The sequence below is a fragment of the Heterocephalus glaber genome, unplaced genomic scaffold, assembly GCF_053883595.1.
Source record: "Heterocephalus glaber isolate CG9 unplaced genomic scaffold, H.glaber_assembly_v1.0 deba00001547, whole genome shotgun sequence".
NCBI lineage: Eukaryota > Metazoa > Chordata > Mammalia > Rodentia > Bathyergidae > Heterocephalus > Heterocephalus glaber.
This window is the reverse complement of record NW_028258340.1, coordinates 9666480-9685911: the sequence shown is the minus strand read 5'-3', so window position 1 is coordinate 9685911 and position 19432 is coordinate 9666480.

The window sequence follows — 19432 nt, the reverse complement described above, 5'->3', positions numbered from 1 at the left end:
TCCTCTCTTCTCACCTAACTCAACCTCTATTTCCAGTGGCAAACCTGTTCTGGGTGATTTGGACAAGGCTGACCTCATCTGTATATGTGCAGACATATGCTCACAAGCCACACCCATCAGTCAGAATATGTCACCCCTTCCTTTGAAGTAAATGATCAATTTAAGCATGGGCTCCTGACTGAAGCCCGGCCAATCATACTTTCTTCCTGAAAATTTGAATCTTGAGCTGAGGGAACAAGTGTCAAAGAAGCCAGGGCTGAATCCTGATATAACCGATACCTGAAAAATATACTTTATGAATTCCTGTGATTTATACTCAGAGCCAATGTAGTTTCCTTTGGTCCCAAGTTCTTATTATCTTTATTATGCATTTCTGTGAGCTTCCCAGGATTTCTTCAGTAAATATTGTTATGGACTGAATTGTGTCCCCCCCCTCCACAATCTTATATGTCAAAGCCCTAACCCTTAATATAACTATATTTCTGTATTTGGAGATAGAGCTTTTAGGAGTAATTAATGTTAAATTAGGTCATAGGGGAGGTTTCTAATCTGGCAGGACTAGTGGCTTTATAAGAAAACAGAAAAAAGAGAGAGGAAGATATTTCTCCACATGCACAAATCAAGGAAAGCCACATGAGGACACACTAAGAAGGTATATACAGTATCTGCAAGCAAGGAAGGAGTTTTCACCAGAACTGAGCATGTTGGCACACTGGTCTTAGATGTCCAGTTTCTACAAATTTGAGAAAAGTAATGTTTGTTGTTTAAGCCCCCCAGTCTATGGTATTTTGTTATGGTAGTGTGAACAGACAGATCACTACCATTTTCCCTCTTGAGATAGCTAAGTTAGCTAGTGTCAATATCTATTGCTTACCCACCAAATAAATCCTCACTTTGAGATTGTAAAGTAGATGGTTAAATAACCACCACTTCACCCTGTATTCTCAGGGTACCTCAATCTGCCTATGTTAACACTAGATTTAGGAAAATATCAGGATATTGGAGGGGTACTTCTTATAGCTTTCCCCAGGGTCCTACAAGAACACCTGGTCCATCTGAAAGTAAAAAGGGAACAGTATAAGCTGGGGGTGATGGTGCAGCCTGTAATCCCAGCATTCTGGGAGGTATCAAACTAGAGCCCAGCCTAGGCAATATAGCAATTTAGGGAAAGCCTGTTTCAAAAAAATTTTTTAAAAGGGCTGGGTGTGTGGGTGTGTAGGTTTGTAGGTGTGTAGCTCAGTGTGAAGGCCTGGGGTTCAATCCCCAGTACGGCAAAAAAAAAAAAAAAAAAAAACAGAAGGAAAGAAGAAGGAGTATAACTCTTGCTCAGAAAGCCTCTCTCCAATGTGACCAGCAACCTCAAATGTCTGAGAAACAAGATCCAGACCTTTAGTGGGACCAAAGGCCCCTATGTTATTCCCCAAGCTAAAGTTAGAGCTCATTAAGGAAGGGAGGAGGGAAGCACAGTGGGGAATAAAATCAGTCCCAGGAAGAGATCTGTGGAAAATCAGAAATCCTTAGCTCCCTCCAAATATCTCCAGAGGAGTACTCTTTGCCTGACAAAGGAAATAATTATCCTCATTGTATTAACCCATTCACTCAAATTGAATGGGAGCTTTGAACTTGGAAGCAAGGGGCAGATTAACCAAGCTTCACAATTAACCTATTGTTTTTTTATTGCCCAAATGCAAAGGCCAAAGTGGAAGCTGTTAGACTAAGAATGAAAGGTTACCTGGTGCACACTGAGACCAATTATGAAAATAAAAGAAAGCCACAAAGCTGAGGTCCAGGATCAAGCACTATAACTTAACAAGACCTGCAGACTTGATTAGAGTTGCCCCTAGGTTGTGCCAGAGCCTATGCAAGCATTGTTTGGAGGGAGGCAGGGGTTATCTATGTAAACAACCTATGAACATGCCACAAAATTTGTAGTCTTATATAGGACATAGAGATTTACTGATTAAATTTTCAAATTAAGGGCTTAAAAGAGGTATTTACGTATTTGTTTACTATCCAATCAGTGTTTCTGAAGATTATTCATAGTGTCCTGAATCCATCTCCTCCTGCTCAGGTCCAGGATCCATCTTTTTATGCTCTTTATTCCCAAATGTATCATTCCTGGATACTTTCTTATCCCTCATCAGTAGCAATACTCTTATAACTCACAGTGCCATGGTTCTTTGGAATCTGTTTATACTGAAGATTCTTCAATATAACAATGTATCTTCTTGCTTGTTTTAGTCCTTCACACCACTCTTCCCATGTATTCTGAGGTGGTTACTTTCCTCAGGATGCTGCAGCATCCGAAGTGCCACCCAGGAATGCTGGCTTCCAGTGACTCTCTCAAAGGTGATTACTGTGTTTTGTTGGTGATGGTCACGAGTACAAGTCTTACTGAGTATGTGAAAAAATCCAAACAATAATATTTTGTAGTCTTATATTTACTGTTTAGAATGTTGCAGTTTATATGTAGAACACCACGCCTCCCCTTGAGCAGTCATCACTGCATTCCTAGAACATGATCTCTTCCAGCATTGTACTCAGCCTGCTCTTCACATATCACTGCCAGTATGGAGGGTAGCAGAGATCTATGGGCACCTACAGAACAGCAGTTTCATCTGGGCAAGAAATGTCCATTCCTTGTCCCGTGTGGCTTGAGACCAACTCAGGAGAGCTTGACGTTACATAGATTGGAGACAAGAGGGTCCACTGACTTTGAAGAGTGACAGTCTAGTGACCTTGGAGGCAACAGGCCTGTCCACCCCCGAAGGACAGGTGGTGTAAAGCCTAGGTGTTGCTGGCCACTCAGATCTGCACATTCAGGTCTGTTTGCTCACCACTGATGAAACCAAAAGAGAAGATTTGCTTTGGTGCAAAAAAAGGCTTTATTCAAAGCCAGCTCCAAAGAGATAGAGGGGCTTCATTTGCTTCAAATTACCATAGCCTTGTGTGTAACTGTGTAAGAGCCTTTCATAGCAAGGTACGGGGGCGGGGGGGGGGGTTTGAATACAATGAAACAATACGATCTCCGGGCTTGCTCCATCCTCCCAGCCATCTTTCACTCTCTCCCTTCCCTTCGAAAATGAAACTAGGGCCTGAACCACCTGAGCACCGCACCTGCAGTTTCCCTCCACTCATCTGGACAGAGGAGAGGAGGGAGTGATGTTTATGCCCAAGGCATGGGGAAGTATGGAGAAGCCTCTTGACTCTAAAGAAAACAAAATCTAACTTTTACAGTTTCATTTTGCCATGCCTATCACATGAGAATGAGGTAGGTGAATCTGATGACAAGGACCCATAGAGGTCCAGGTTTGGGGGAGAGGATGCATTAACCCCCCCACCATGGTATTGTGGAACATTTCAGGCCCCAAAGGGGGTATTTTAGAAAATTTCTAGGAAAGAATTACAAAAGCCCAGGGCCCCTTGGAGCATGAAGATCGAACCAAGTAAGGGTCCTGCTTGCTGAGCCCTAAGACCCACACTGGCTTTGATGACTAACCAATTCTCTTGTTGAAAAATCCAAAAATTGACCACTAATTGAGGTTTCTAACAATACAGCATTATTAAAGTGACCTTAAAGCTTGGAAGGCAGAGATCTGTGATTGTTCAGTTTCTAGGCAATCCACAAGCCTCAGTCACTGTCCTGACAGGCACTGGGATGGTAAATGGTTGCATCCTCTAGAACACAATTGTTTCTTACAGCCCTCTTAGAGAAGTCCATGCAAGACAATGGTCAGTGGGTACAACTGGGATGGAACTATGTTCTCACCCTATAATGCATGGAGTCTTGCTATCTGACCCCAAAATGATACATAACCTGGGCTCCTTCTCTATTTTTTCCCTCTCTCCTTCTCCCAAAAGGAAGGAACTTTTATTTTAGTTTTATTTTCCTTCAGCACTGCATATGGGGAATATTATAGGTGATTAAGATTACCTTTCATATATTTGAGATCATCTTTATTTTTCATTGATAATCTAATTAAAATTTGCCATCTCCTTCACATGCCATTGCAGGTGAGAGGCTGTGCTGCTATTAGCCGTACTGGGGAATTCTGTATTATGTGAGATTTGTGGTAGATATTTCAAAATACCCTTCATGGTCATCACTTTTGAAACTGTGGTAGTTATAGTACTCATTACTACATCTGGATATTTAATGAATCAATAAAGACATACATAGATTGCTTTATGATGAATTTTTTATAATATGTGTCTAACTATATTTCAAGTACACTTTATTTTCTTAGTTTATAAACACAATTCTAAGGAGAAGTCTACAGACATCACTAGACTGCTGGAGGGTCCAGGCAACAGAAAGTTCAAGAACCCCTTACATAAGGGTGACATAACCAGATCTGGGTCAAGGATCAGAAATCCAGGACTTGAAATTGAACTTAGTATCTGGAAAAGACTTTGGTTTCTCTTTTTTTGTCTCTTCCTTCCTCCCTCCCGCCCTCCCTCCACTTCAAGCTCTGTGCTTATTAGTTGTTCATTACATTTTGTTGGCTGTGTTTGCAGTGGGAGCATTGCTCCTGTTGGCTCAGCCCACCAAGTTATTGTCTTGTTCCAACCTTCTACTCCCATTCTTGTTGAGTTACACAGACCATCTTCAGTCTGACTGTAAGGAAACCTGAATCATGAAGATGATAGATTTGATATCAAGAGTGTATTTGAAGAAAGAATCTTTCATTGCCTGGGACTGCTAGTGGACACTTTCTAGTCCTCAGATGTTTTTCTGGTCCTGCTCCTTTCTGAGAGGCACTGCATAAAAGAGCTAAACTCTCTCTGTTCTGAGAAGTCCTAATTAATGCATGTGCCGATTTGCTCTTCCCCACGACGACTTCAGATTAATGATTACTGTGTGTCACATATGTTATCTCTTACGTATCTTTAATAAAAATAACAATGGCTACACTTTACAGTAGCATCACTGTGTTCAGGAGCCCAGTACCAAGCCCTTCATATTCATTCTTTCATTTAACCTTCCTGCCACCCTCTGGGGTAACTCTTGAGCATTATTTGCCTCACTGTACAGGGGAAGGAACTGAGGTGCAAAGAATTTCAGTAAATTTCTCAAGGTCACACCACTAGAAAGTGGTAAGGCGGGTTTCACACCAAGGTTTGTTTGATTTCATAGCACTTAACTACCTGCCATCATGCTGTTCTGTTTTAATGCTAAGGGGAAGTGAGAAATTTAATAGTAGAACTTGGGCAACGTAGCAATAAAGATGGGGTAGCACGCATCACTCTTACAATGACCCGACCCTTCTTTCAGTCCTCTGACTTTTACACTCCTGAGGTGGCTGGAATACTGTTATGCCTGTGTAGGGAAAGATGGGAGCCCCAGGTAGGAGTAGAATAGGGACCCGAGGCCTTTTAGAGAGTAGGAGAAAAGCAGCCTCTGAACAGCAGACAGTTTTGTGGTTTTACTTCTGAAGCAACAAGCTGACCACTCAATGAATAACCTTGGACCAGCTTTCAAAACTGCTCTCCTCAACCTTTGCAGTTTAAACATCCTGAACTGTTTCTAAACCATGTGTTGTAACTATCCTGATGCACTGTAGACCTTGTACCCTTAGCAACAAGCACAACAACCAATTAAGTACAGACACCCTGGTTGGGTGGAAACTGCCTCCATCCTATATAAGACAACTGCCCAACTGCCCAATACCTGTTATGTAAAGGAGGCGAGGTTTATTCTGGCTCACAGTTTCAGAGGTTGCTGTCCATAGTTGGCCAGCTCTGAGGCAGAAACATCATGGCAGAGGGTCATGGTGGCTCATGGTGGCCAGAAAGCAGAGAATAAAAGAGCCTGAGAGTAGGAAGCCAGACAGTGGCTGGATATAGCATCCAAGGTCACATCGCCATGGCCCACCCAAACACACCCAGAAGAATGTTCCATGTGACATTTAAGGTGGATCATCAACTTGATTGGCTTTGGAGCCATCCGGGTGACTCATAAATCACAGTTTTTTGTGTTTTTTTTGTTGGTACCAGGGATCGAACTTGGGTCCTTGCACTTGCGCAGCAGGCGGCGAAACCACTGAGCTAAATCCCCAGCCCATAAATCACAGTTTTAGGTGTGTCTGAGTGAGTCTCGGTGTCTATATCTGCCCCTTTCTTCCATAGCACTGTTCCCCTGCTCTGCTTTCTGGCTGCCATGAACCAAGCATCTTTTCTCCATCATGATGCTTTCCCCTTGGAGCCAGATGATTAAGGATTGAATTCTCTAAAACTGTGAGCCAAATTAAACCTCTCCTCTTTTAAGTTGTGGGTGTCAAGTATTGTGTCTCCATTATGGGAAGTGACTGATACACTTTACTAATCTCTTAGGTGTCTCTCAAGCCAATGAAGTTGACAATTGAAATTAACCATCATGGTGAAATGGCCAAGAAGGCAGTGAGCGCATGACTCCAAGGTTGGCCCAACCAAATGGAAAGTTCCATTCCTTACTCAACACCCAGCAACTACTTTCCAGAGAGCTCTAGGTTGTAGTGTGGAGGGGAGAAGGATAGGAGATGGACTGAGAACCCTGGCTGGTCTTAAAAGTCTAGATACCAACCAGCTCTGCAACCTTGGGAGAATGTTCCTCACCCTCTTTTGGTCTGCATCTGCTTTGTACTACAGGGAAGTTAGCTGCTAGTTCAGACAGTTTATGATGCCATGGTTTTAAAGAAGGGCAGACAATGCTGCCCTGGGAGACACAGTCTCAGGTAGGTACCAGCCTCTTATGGGGGCTTACCTCTCCAATGTTGTGTTAATCTCCCCCTGATTTTCTGAGACTGCACTGTGTCACCATGAGATTTGACTTTACTGTTAGTACAAGCTGTCATCTGGCTCTGGAATTTAGGTCCAATGTGATGGTAAGGAGCTCTGGCTCAGGAGTAGGACTGCATGGGCTCATGTTCTCACTCTGTTGCTTACTGTCTGTGCCTTAGTTTCTTCATTTGTTAAAAAAAAAAGGAGCAATAAACTGGGCTTAGTGGTGTATGCCTGTAATCCCAACTACTCAGGAAGTTGGGGATATAGCCCAGCACTCCCTGGGTTCAATTACCAGTGTCAAAAAAAAGAATGAGACCAATAATGGTGCCTTTGTCATAGGGTCATCTGAGGACTAAAGGATATATTCATGTAAGATGCTCTACTGCTTCACTGGGACCTTTGCTTTCAAGTTAGCAACTATTAGCTGCAACTGAACCTCAATCAGCAAATATCTATGCTGTGCCTCTAAGAATAAGGCCCAAAGGGAAGCGAATGAGGGACACTGAGAGGCATAATCATGGCCTCTTAACCCAGAGTTGCATAGCATGCTTAACACATACAGACACTGAGAGTTTGGAGTTGGAGAAATCCATTGGCAATCAATTCCTGAGAAAGGAAAGGGGGAGAAAGCAAGACTACAGAGGAGGACCCAGAACTCTGTGTGATGCAAACCCAACAAAGCCTTGGCCAATCTGCCAGGGAGCTCTGGAACAAGGACTGCCTTCAGAATGTCTCCTGCTGGACTCAGATGCCCACACCGCCTGATCTCCATCTTATTCACTTACCAGACATGGGCTACTGTGGTATGAACGTGACTCTGGGTGAGGCAGCTCTCAGCAGCTTAGCCAGACTGATAACTGGAGTATGCATTCAGGGCTGGACATCATGTCCCTCCCTGAAGGAGGATCTAGGCAGCACAACTGAGTATCCACCACACTCGAGAGTTTATAAGTGACCAAAGGTATGAGTGTAGAACTAAGACAGACGGCAGAAATTCCCCAGGCCTGGCTGAACTGAGAGATGATTTTCCCATGTTCACTAAAAATAAACGTACTACAATAAGAAGTCAGACCCTTGTAGAGAATGGATGAGAAAATGTGAGCTCTGTATCCCATGCCACACTGGAAGGAGTAGAGAGAAGTTCAGCCTAAGATCAGAAACCTGCGTCGGGGTAAGAGGGGAAGAAAATGCAAGGGAAAGCATATTATGCTGGATTTTACTGATTTGCTTTAATCGTGGTGACCAGCATGATATTTCCAGGTCACAAACATGTTCTGACTAATATGAAGGCTATGTCACAATATGACACACTGGGCAAATCTATATCCTAAAGACTGGATGGAAGCTCAATTAGTTAGAGAGCCACTTAAACAAGTGTTAAGAGAATCTCAAAACACTCTATGGTCTTGGAAGATGCCTGTAAATGACAGGGAAGCCAAATTCTGAACTTAGATCAAGATCATAAAAATGGCCCCAGAGCCTCTCTCAGGGTATTTCATTGTCTACGAGTCACATTCCTTCATCTATTGTCTTTGCATGGTGGTCCTCACCACCACGATGATCCCCACATATTAAAAGGGCCCACTTTTAGAGAAAGTGCTGAGTGAGGGAAGGGAGTGGCTTCCCCTTCTTGACCCTCTTATAAATTTGCAAGCACATTCTGGCGGCATGTTGCAGAGGGCCTGCAATGCCCAGGCAAGGCAGCTATGTTTACTTTGGCAAGAATTGTGAGAACCATTGGAAATTTTGTAGTCTGAGGAGAGATGAAGGAATTGGATCTGGGCTTTAGCGGGATCCATTTGCAAGCAGCGTCCTAGATATTCTGAAACAGTAGAAAGTGGGAGTCAGACCCCTAATACTGAGAACCTGTTGTTTTGGTAGGAGTTAAGGAAAGGGACCTGAGCTGTGGGTGGCAGTAGGGAGGAAGAGTTGGATGGGAGAGACAATGCAAGGCACTCAGGTTTCTGAAAATGATAACTGGTCCCTCTAATAGCAATAGCGGAGTCTACAAGAGGAGCTGGTTTGGGGAAAAATAGCTAGAAAGAAATTTCCTTTGGTTATGAGATTTATTAATACGAGGAAAAATTTAAGATTTTTAATGCAAAATCTAGGTTGAGTTGTCAGAGAAGGACCCTGAGATGAAGATCTATGTGCATGGTGGTGGAGGGGGGTTATCAAGAAGTGTCCTTGGGGGAGAACAAGGAACTGAGGGAGGCAGGAAAAGGAAGAGGAAGAAGCCAGGCAAGGGCACACACAGGCAAGTCCCAGCCTCAGGCTGATGTGCAGGGAGCTGTGGAGAGTGATCCAGGCCTCCCCTAGTAAGGCATCTGGGTTCCAGGTTTCCTGTTCCCTATCAGACAGCGACTGTAGGTGAACTCCCAGGTCCTTCCAGTTCCTTGCACACAGGTGCCAAGTCACCTCCTTCTCTTAGATGGAGCACTGCCCTCTTGCAGCACAAGCATAGCTGGTGGGTACTTGAAGGGAAGCAGAGTGAGAGGAGCAGAGTGTGTACCCAAAAGGTCAAGGGAGCCAGAGGATCAGGGGGAGTGCCCCAACTGTCTGCTGTCACAATGAACACTGTCTTGGGAAAAAAGAGTGGCTTGCCAGCAAGGGTTTTGGCCTGGCTGGTCCTTCTTCTCCCCCAGCCATCTGCTGCTTCCAGAAACAGGATGTGGAATCCCGGGCCACGGTGTGTTGCAGCCTTCACTTTGGATTTGCCCTGCACCATGGCAAAGGAGAAGCCAGACAGCTTTGCTCCAGGAGGAGTAGTTACTGGGCTGGGATGTGCTCTGGCTTCTGGCACATCCCTGATGCTGTAGCTTGGGGTCTGTGCTGAGGCCTGCAGAGGGCTCTGGGTCCAGCTCATTATCAGTCTCAATGTTGTGGCTTCCAAGACGAGGCAGTCATTAGTGCTTTGATCCCCTGGTTGCCCTCTCGTACATGGCCACTTGTTGGCAACCAAGAAGGACACTGGCCCTCGCCTGCTGACTGATGCTCTCAGGCCATTAGTCTTGCTGCTGAAAGACTCCAAAAGCAGAGGACACAGGCCTGCTGTAATCACAGGTGAATTACTTTAGCCTAGAGGACATTGATCCTGAACTACAAAGCAGGGAGGGGTTAGGGAGATGCCTCCTCCCCCTAGCAAATACATAAATAAATAACAACAATGAAAGCAATGGAAATATGAAAAAATGTCAAAGAACTTCCCTCTCAAACCTAGCAAGTCACCTTCGCACTCACTTGGGCCTAGGTCTGTTGAGTGAGGCTCTGGGCCAGAACCCCAGATAAGCCAGAGACTGAAAGGTTAACTCCTGGTCTGAAGGGAATGCTCAGGAGCCCGCTCCACACTTGGCTGCCTTCTGTTCTGATGGGTCCATGGATGTGCCACACCAGCTATTCAACAGTTTTTATCGTACCCCTACTCACATCAACTCCTTCCCTCAGCCTCCCATTGTCCTCTCCTACCCTCTCAGTGGGTCCCTAGCAACCCAAGTTCCAGGAAGGCAGAGAAGTAGGCCTGGCTTTGACCTTGCCTTTCAAGCAGCACACAAACAGAAAAGGGTAGACAGGTAGAAGTCTGCTCAGAAGCCTGGACAGTGTCTCCATTCTCTTCATTCCGGAGAGCAGTGTGCTGCATGCTCTGGAGCTGCCATCTAGGGGCTGTCTTCTTTCCAGTGGGGCTAGTCCGGAGCAAGCTGGTCAAGGTGGCACCTTCTTCCGGTGTGGACCGTGCCAACCTCCCTCAACTACCGCCCCTCCACAAGCATTCCCACTCTCTGATTTCCTCAGGCTTGGCATCCTTCCAATCCCACAGGAATTCAGTTGATAAATGAATTCATACTCAAAGGTTATTGACTTAATTTGTCACCCCCATCCAGGAGCTATTTGCACTGAAAAGAGATCCACCAGGGAGAGAGCAATGTTTAACTGCGAAGAATGCCTTTCTAACGGTAGGCTTTCCGACGGAGTGGCTTTCCAGCAGCCTCCTTAGGTCACCAAAGGTGACCTTTCTTTCAGCAAATGTCTACTGCAGGGGTTCCCCAAGTGTAGTGTGCACACAAACAACCTGGGGTGCTTGTGAAACACTGCAGATTCCCGGACTCTACAAATTTGATTTAGTAGGATTGGATGGGCCCCAGGAACCTGCATTTTAATTTACTCATCTCTTTCTGATAATGTAGTACATGGGACATACTTTGGAAAAGTACTTTGGCTGCATATTAGTTTGCCAGGGTTGCCATAACAAAATATCAGACTGTGTGACTCAAGAGAATGGGAATGTATTTGCCCACAGTCCTGGAGGCCAAGAATCCAAGACAGAAGTGTTGGCAAGTTTGGTTTCTCCTGACCATCCTCTCCTGGGCTTCTCCATGATGGTCTTTTTCTGTGTCCTCCCGAGGCTTTTCCTCTGCCCAGACACCCCTACTGCCTCTCTGTGCACCCAAATTTCCTCCTCTAGGATTGACCCCACTCTAACGATCTCATATTAATAGCCTTACCAAATACAGTCACATTCTGAGGTTCTAGGGGTGATGTCTTCAACATACGAAGTTTTAGCAGGACACAATGCAGCTCCCAAGGCATGTAGAAACAAACAAAAAACCCTATGAAACATTTATGAAAGGGCATGAGAAGCCACCAATTTCTCTCCAATTTTCAGTAACTCCAAGAAAGAAAACACGCCCAAGTTGAAAAACGTTGCCCAGAAATCACTGAATTTAGCCAAGGAAAGGGAGGTACAGTGCCCCCTGTCGGTGCCTCTGCCCCTCGTGTAAGCAACTACCACCATGGTTCACCCTCTAAATTGCCTTGCCTGTTGTTATACCGCCCTGGGTTTAGAAATGGTCTTTCTTCTTTCAGCTTCACGGGAGAGAACAGTCTTTGGCGCTGGCACCAGTGTGGCCGCCGGAGGCGGCCCTCGCCTCCGCCTCCGCCTTCGAGGATGTTTCTTTCCCCAGAAAAAAGGGAAGCCCCTTCACCCTCCCCATTCATCATCACCACGGGCAATCTAATTACAGCCTTGTCTTAAAAGAGGAACTCATTTACAATGGAGACTTCTTCCTTATAAAAATGTAACGTCTTGAACTATGTTTTTATGGTCCCCTTTTACAAAAATAAAAAAGGAAATTAATTTCCTTGTACACAGGAAAGACTCACGAGGTCTTGCCAGTTGGGCTAGGAGAGGATTTTCTCTCTCTCTCTCTCTCTCTCTCTCTCTCTCTCTCTCTCTCTCTCTCTCTCTCTCTCTCTCTCTCTCTCTCTCCTCTCTCCTCTCTCTCTCTCTCTCCTCTCTCTCTCTCTCTCTCTCTCTCTCTCTCTCTCTCTCTCTTTCTCTGCCTCCTGCTGTGTGACACTGAAATGCTAAAATGATTTTGGCAGGAGAATATTCTCAAAGGCTGTTTTTATTTCAGCAGCAGAAGAGTATCTCAGAACGCAGGCTGTACCTCTGCCCTGTGGGGCTGTTTCTAATTGCAGGAGGTGAGCTGCAGAAATCCTTCCCCAAGCAGAGTGGGGAGACAGCAGCAAGGAACCTAAGGAAGATAATCGCGTCTGCCACACTCAGTGCTCACCACTTAAAGGAATTAACTTGTTGGAATAAAATATTTCTATGGGTGCAGAAAACTATGCATTAGAATAATGAGGCTGACCTCTTCCTTGCATTGCAATCACGGGCGTTTGTTTCTTCCCTCTCTAATCACAACATGTTATCTTTCTCCTTGCTCACACCTCTGTAGGCAAAACTGGCTGTGAACACTTTAGATTATCACCTTCTCATTTTCAGTGTGAAATAATTGCCCAAGGATGGAAACTGACAAACAGGAATGTGGATTTTGGAACGTAGCACTCTCCTTATTTAGGATAGCTTGAGTAAAATGGAGACAGGTGAGTTACTTCTCCCATCATCCCTGCAGAGAAAGACTTGTATTTTCTCAGACCTGGATTGATTTGAAATTTTAAAGACAAGTGGGCTATTGATACATTTTACTACAAACCTATACTATACAGCAGTACAAGGGTAAGTAGGAGGTTCTAGGGATAGGCTTCACTAGTTTCACTCTGGGTGCCACCACTAACTAGCTGTTGTGGGACCCTGGGGAAATTACTTAACTTCTCTGTCCCTCACTATTTCCTTTACAAAAATGGGACAGTAAGCTGGGCATGGTGGCACATAACTGTAATCCTAGCACTATGGGAAGCTGAGACAGGAGGATTGCAAGTTCCACTCCAGCCTGGGAAACTTAGCGAGAACTTGTCTCAAAATAAAAAATAAAATAAAATGTTTTTAAAGGCTGGGGATGTAGCTCAATGTGAAGGCTCTGGGTTCAATTCCTCAATACTCCCAATGGGAGAGGGACAGTAATAATAATGCTTTATGGGATGGTGAAGTTTGAATGAGTTAATAAGTGTAGGGTGCTTAGAACAATGATCTGCGTGTAGTAAACTCTATAAATATCAGCAATTCATACTTTTGGCCCTGGAAAGAAAGGGGAGCTGCCTTCCTTTTGTCTTCCAGTAATATTTACTAAGCCTTGTGCTCAGAGATAAGAGGTAATCGAGCCCCCTGGCCTCAGGGAGCTCCCGTTTAGTGCCTGTGCCAGATGCACAAATGGTTTCTTATAAGACAGATTTCAACAATCACTCGGCAAGGATGATAGTGACATGAGGTGAAGGCCATAGGGAGAACAGTTTATTTGGAAAGAAGGCTGAGGGAGACAACGTGAAGAAGGTGACATAGGAGCTGTACTCTGCTAGGACAAAAGACAAGAAAGGAACAAAAGAAAGGGGTTCTGGATTGCATGATGAAGCAGGGATCCAGGCAAAGGAGGAGAAAGCACACAGGACACACTTTAGATAAAGGTGAGGACACCTAATGTGACAACACAGATGAATGGAGACCTCCTGTGTCCTGCACCAGCCTAACATCTGGGTCTGTATTCCTAGGTAAAGGTACTGCAAATTACTGTGCTCTCTATAGTTTTTTATTTCTTTGAAAGAATTTGAAAAAAATTTAGAGATAAGCAAAGTCCTGCAGTGACCAACTATCATTTAGCAGAAAGGGCCCCCCTCCCTGGTCTGTCCAGACAGGTCACTTATCACACCCAGAAAACTCTTTGTAGTCAACACAAACGTGCAGCTACCTCTGGGGTACGATGTGGCAGCTATTTAACTGTCACGTAACATGACAATCGAGTGTCCTATTAGAGCTAAAATTTAATTGTGAAGACGGGTACCATATTTAACTGCAATCCTGGGGGGAATTTAGGTTGACAGGCTGTAATTACCCAAACTGGAACCTGGCCAGGACCCACCTACTCTTTGCCAAAAGAGCTATGGGAGTTTTAACCACCGCAGGCAGGCAGGCAGGCATGGGAAGCCAGCCGGTGGTTCCGCAGGGTGGGGAAGCAGCTCTTGCAGCGCCGCAGCGCCCCCTAACCAAGCTCCGGGTAAGCTCAGGCTGTCCAGGGAGCAGCCCTTCTCTGACCTTGGCATGCCTCATCTTTGTGCAGAGCTCTTCGAGGCCCCTACCTGAATCCAATCCATCATGGTTATCAGAAACTTGCCATTTAAGTTTACGAGGATGTGGGTCCTGCAGTCAGGTTCTTGCCGGCTCTTATCTCTGTCTGTCTGTCCTGTGTGTCTCGCTTCAGGTCCCGCCGCAACTCTCTTATCACGACAGAAATGCTTGTCCTGCTAAAATAATTACCCACCGGAGCACAGTGTTTTCATCACCAGCTGCTGTTTCTACATAGAGATCAATTAGAGGCATTTTTTAAACCAGGGAAGTGGGTTGGTCAGGGCAGTCTACTAAAACTCTCATTAGGATTCTTCCTGCAAAATGCATGGTACTTTGGCCTTCCATTGTAGCTGTTACCAGAAAAAAATTAAAAATTGGGGCAAGAAAAGGTAGAAATGTGGCTTGGGGATGTCACTGAAGGGTTAAAAGAGAGAAAGTTCTGGGCTGCAAGCAGCAGTGTGAATAAATGTGGTCTTAATTTAAGGTTATGGATTTTTAAAAAGCCTAGCTTTTTGTCTTCAGAAGTCTTTGCATTCATATCAGTTAAAAATAATTTAGACAGAAAATAAATGTTGGAGCAAACTCAAATTATTATGTGCATTTTAAATAAACCTGTGTTTCTGCTGCAGACATAGCATATGAATTATAACATTAATAATGATCATGATAATTTGTCAACTAATGATATTTTCGTCAGACCTTCTAGGCTGTTAGTTTCTGGCCCTGCTGTTTAGCTTAGCTGACCTGTCCTTCATTAGAGAGCTGATGACAACTGCCCTCACTCCTTCTGTAGGGTGATAAGGCAGAAAAGCCCATGGTTCTAGTCCTAGCTCTGCACTAAATAGCTGTGTGACCTTGGGCAGGTGGCTTGATGTCTCTGGCTTGCTGTCAAAGAATAGAATGGTCTCAAGGGGAATTAGCAGAGCTGTAATGAGTACAAGCAAAAGTTATACAGTAATGTCATCTGGGATTTTTTTTCCCTTTTAAAAAAGATACACGTTCTGAAAAAAAAGAAACATTCAAAAGTTGACTTCAACCAAGCAATTATTGGTCAGGGCACAGTCTGAAGTTAGACTAAGACTAATTTTTAATAAGGTGGGATGATTTTCCATCCAGTTTCTAAGGACGCACACACACACGCAACACTTGTACATCAGTCAGAGGGAAATCGTCTTATATATGTTGTCGCTGCCCTACAAAGGCAACAACAATAGAATAGAAGTGCCTATTTAATTCTCTGAATAATATAATACTGTCTAAATACTACCAACTTAACAAGAATATATAAGCTTGAACCTTGCAAATTGCTGTTTTGAGAGGTCAAAAAGAATTGAATATGGAAAATTTCATACTGTTTGAACTAACATATAATGTGCTATAGTTTGGATCTGGAATGTCCCCCAAAGGCCATGTGTTAAAAGCTTGGTCAACAGCCTGTGGTGCTACTGAGAGGTGGTGGAAGGAGGAAGTAAGGTCACTGGGGTGTGCCCTTGAAGGGTATTGTGGGACTTCAGCCCCTCCTCTCCCTGCTTCCTGGCCACTGGGAAGTGAGCAACTTTGCTTCATCATGTTCTCGCTACCATGGTGTTCTGCTCACCACAGGCTCAAAAGCAATGGAGTCAACCAACTGTGGACTGAAACCATGAACCAAAATAAACCTTTCATCCTTTTAAATTGTTCATCTCAGGTATATGTCACAGTGACAGAAAGCTGTCTAACACATAATATGTATAAGGTATACATATATACACACCTTGTGATAAGAATAATATAGTATAGAGTACTGTGGTTCTTCTGTATTCTTATTTCTCTAGCAAAGCTCAGAGAAAGATTAATAAACCCTTCATATTTCTGTCCTAATATTTAGAATAAGGCAACATAAAGTCTTAACACCAAACACTTTGGGGTCCCAAGTCATATTCTTAAATGTGAGGATAGGCCCTGATTGGGCCCTATAAGAGTAGGGCCAGAGTTAGCCTATGGGAAGATCACTTACAGGCACTGGTGAGGCCGCTGGCTGCCACCCAAGGGACTGGCACTTTGTGCACTTGTCAAGAGTGATGGCATTGGAGACGGGCTCTATGAGCCCTCCCTACTTAGTTTCGCTCCAAGATTTGAGAGCGTAATATATGTCCCTGGGGAGAGATTCTTTTTTCATTAAGAATTTATGAGTTAATTGGCAATTATTTTTTACTAGCAATTTAAAAAATAAGAATACAAGTATTATACCCAATAATGGTTTCAAGGGTAGCTAATGTGATAGAATGTTCCAGGATGTTTTCAAAAGAAAAAGGTGGGGCTGCTAGGGTTAGGGAAGCTTCTATGAAAAAAGAGAGTGGATTTTATCATGAATTGTGAACTAATGATTCCAGATAGGAACAAGCAAATTTACCAGTGATTAGTTTTTCACTTCCTTCCTAATTTTCACTTCTGTATTTTTTTTGTTGCTTCTTCCACTTCTGTGAAACAGTCAGAATAACTAGACCAGGTGCTTCTTAAAATATATTTTTTAATAATGACTAGATATTTTCATTACAAAGAATACCAATAAATTATGGACAAATGCAAAAGAAGAAAATAAAAATCACCTGTAATCTCATCAGTCACAAGGTATTGCAGAACATTTTTATCCAGATGTTTTCCTATACATGCAATCAACATTTTTTAAATGCTAAAAAATCAGATAGTTCTTATGTTTATACCCTTGAGAAAGGAAATTTTCAAAACAAAGTTATTACAACAAAATATTGATTAATCTGAGTACATTAAAATTCAAAATTTGTATAGAATATTCTTTTATTAGTCAACTAATTGAAAAGTATTTTTAGTTGGGAATTCTTTTTGTTCTTCGGTAGCTCCATTTTCTTAACAACCTTAGATCTTCATGAATACCCTTACATATTTTAAGATTCTTTTAAAAAATAGAATTATGTCTGTTAACTCATATGAAAATTTTCATTTGTTCATGAGAATGTTTTTATTATGTATTTTTTCCCTAAAATATCTACTGATCTTTGTTCGAGAGCATTTGTAAATAAATGTCCAGGCAGGTTAGATGGTCAAAAAAAAAAAATCAGATAGCTCTATGTTCCCCATTTCTAGACTTCTTCGTTCATTTAGTGGCAATGACATATAATGGGCACTTTGCCATATCAATAAATATTAAGCCATTCATATTTTTTAAGTGACTACTTAGTATTACACTGTATATTAAACCAATTAGCTATTGATGCACATTTAGATTGCCTCTACTTTTGCTACCATAAATATTACTGAGGCAATCGATCTTGTTATGTGCATCTTTCGTTGTATACTTGTTTGATTATTCCTTAGGATTCATTGCTACAGGTAGAAACTGTGAGTCACAGACCAAGGCTTATGTTAGGCATTGCCAAATTAATGGCTCTTCAGAAAAAGCTTTATCTATTTACAGTCTTAATGGCAAATGCCCACTTCCCTTCATTTTACCTGGGTATGATAAATGTGTTTCATGTTTGTCAATCTGATCAATAAAAGAATATGTATGGTATTTGGCATCTCATTGATTCAGTGAGATGGAACCTCTTCAGTCTTCATATATACTTGATTTGAATTTCTTCTTCTATGCACTGCATGTTCATTCCTTTTGCCTATTTTTCTATTTGGGTATTCCTCACTTTCTTGTTGATTGTAAGAGTACTTTACATATTAAGGATACTCTTATAATCCCTCATGTGTAAAAAAAAAAATATTTTACCCACGTTTTCATTTGTCCTTTGTTTCTGGATTTTTTTTCAATGTCAGAGTTTTACACTTTTATGCATTGAAGCACTTAACTTTTTCATTAGGAATCCAGTTTTCAGGGTCACTGTAGAAAGGCAGCATATTCATCTGCATTTTACTTTTCCATATCAAAGCACACTATGATTACAGCTCTCTTTTCCCTCCAAATTATGTTTCTTGTTACTTTCCAAAGGGTCTGGAGTGAAAGCCAGAGTGGAGGAAACATGACTATTAATAGTAACACTTGACATTTCTATTTCCAGTGAACTATACAATCACTTTTAAGTGCCCCCTCCTCAGCCACATGGGTCACCCTGCCTGCTATTCATTCACCCTACAGGACGTTGAGGCACAGGAGTGAGAAGGCTGTGGCATTCCATTCGGTAAGTGTCACTCTTGCTGTCCAGGACTTAAATCCAGGTTCCTGACTCCTCATCTGTGCTTAAACCAAGATGAGACGATTCCTCCATGTTGGCTGACAGTTTCTCGGCATACAAAGAGATTGAATTCTCTGGGTAGAGAGCCACTGTTGTTCCTTCCTCTTCCCCAGAAAAGAGAAACCATATACTACATAGGATAGTTTGCAGTCTGGGACTTTCTGACTTTAACTTGAGCCACAGAAGGGATTGTACCACTTAATTCACTGTTAATTTTTGACAAACAGGGTGCCTACTGCAAGTGCTAGGGAAGGCAAGAAAGAAGAGAAAATGAGTGGAAGAAAAATGCCTTTGACCCTGATGAATGGAATGCTCCACAGCATGGCCCTCTAGCTGTGGGTAACTCACATGAAACTCATTCACATCACAAGTTGACTGAGCTTCACCTGTGTGCTAGGCCCTGGGCTATGGACTGGGGGCATAGTGGTGCTTTACAGTCTCAATGGAGCCTCATATGAACTGTTATGGGGGCAGCACAGTGGAGCCATATAGGGGCAATGGCCTCTTTCCTGGGATTCAAAAATTGTCCAGGAGTCCATTGGGGACAGAAAAATCTGGAGTGGTAAGAGATGAAGGCATCATGCAGATTTCTGAAAACAGTGGAGTGAAAGGGAAGCCAGGAAAGCTGGAGATGGGAAAGATAAGGGCTACAGCACTGCTTCTTACACTATCTAAGGAAAAGGACCAGGATTTCTCCCCCAGTGTTGCGGACTGATGCTTATGTACTAAAATGCATAAAAATTAATTAAGCATCTAGAAAGAGCTGGGCACAATGGCATATTTCTGTAATCCCAGCTACATGTGAAGAAAGCTGAGACACAACTGCAAATTCAAGCCCAACTTGGGCGTATTAATGAGACCCTGTTTCAAAATAAAAAGAACTGGGGCTGTAATTCAGGTTTAAAATGTCTCAGGGTTCAATCCCCAGTACCACAAAAACAAAACCTACAAAAAG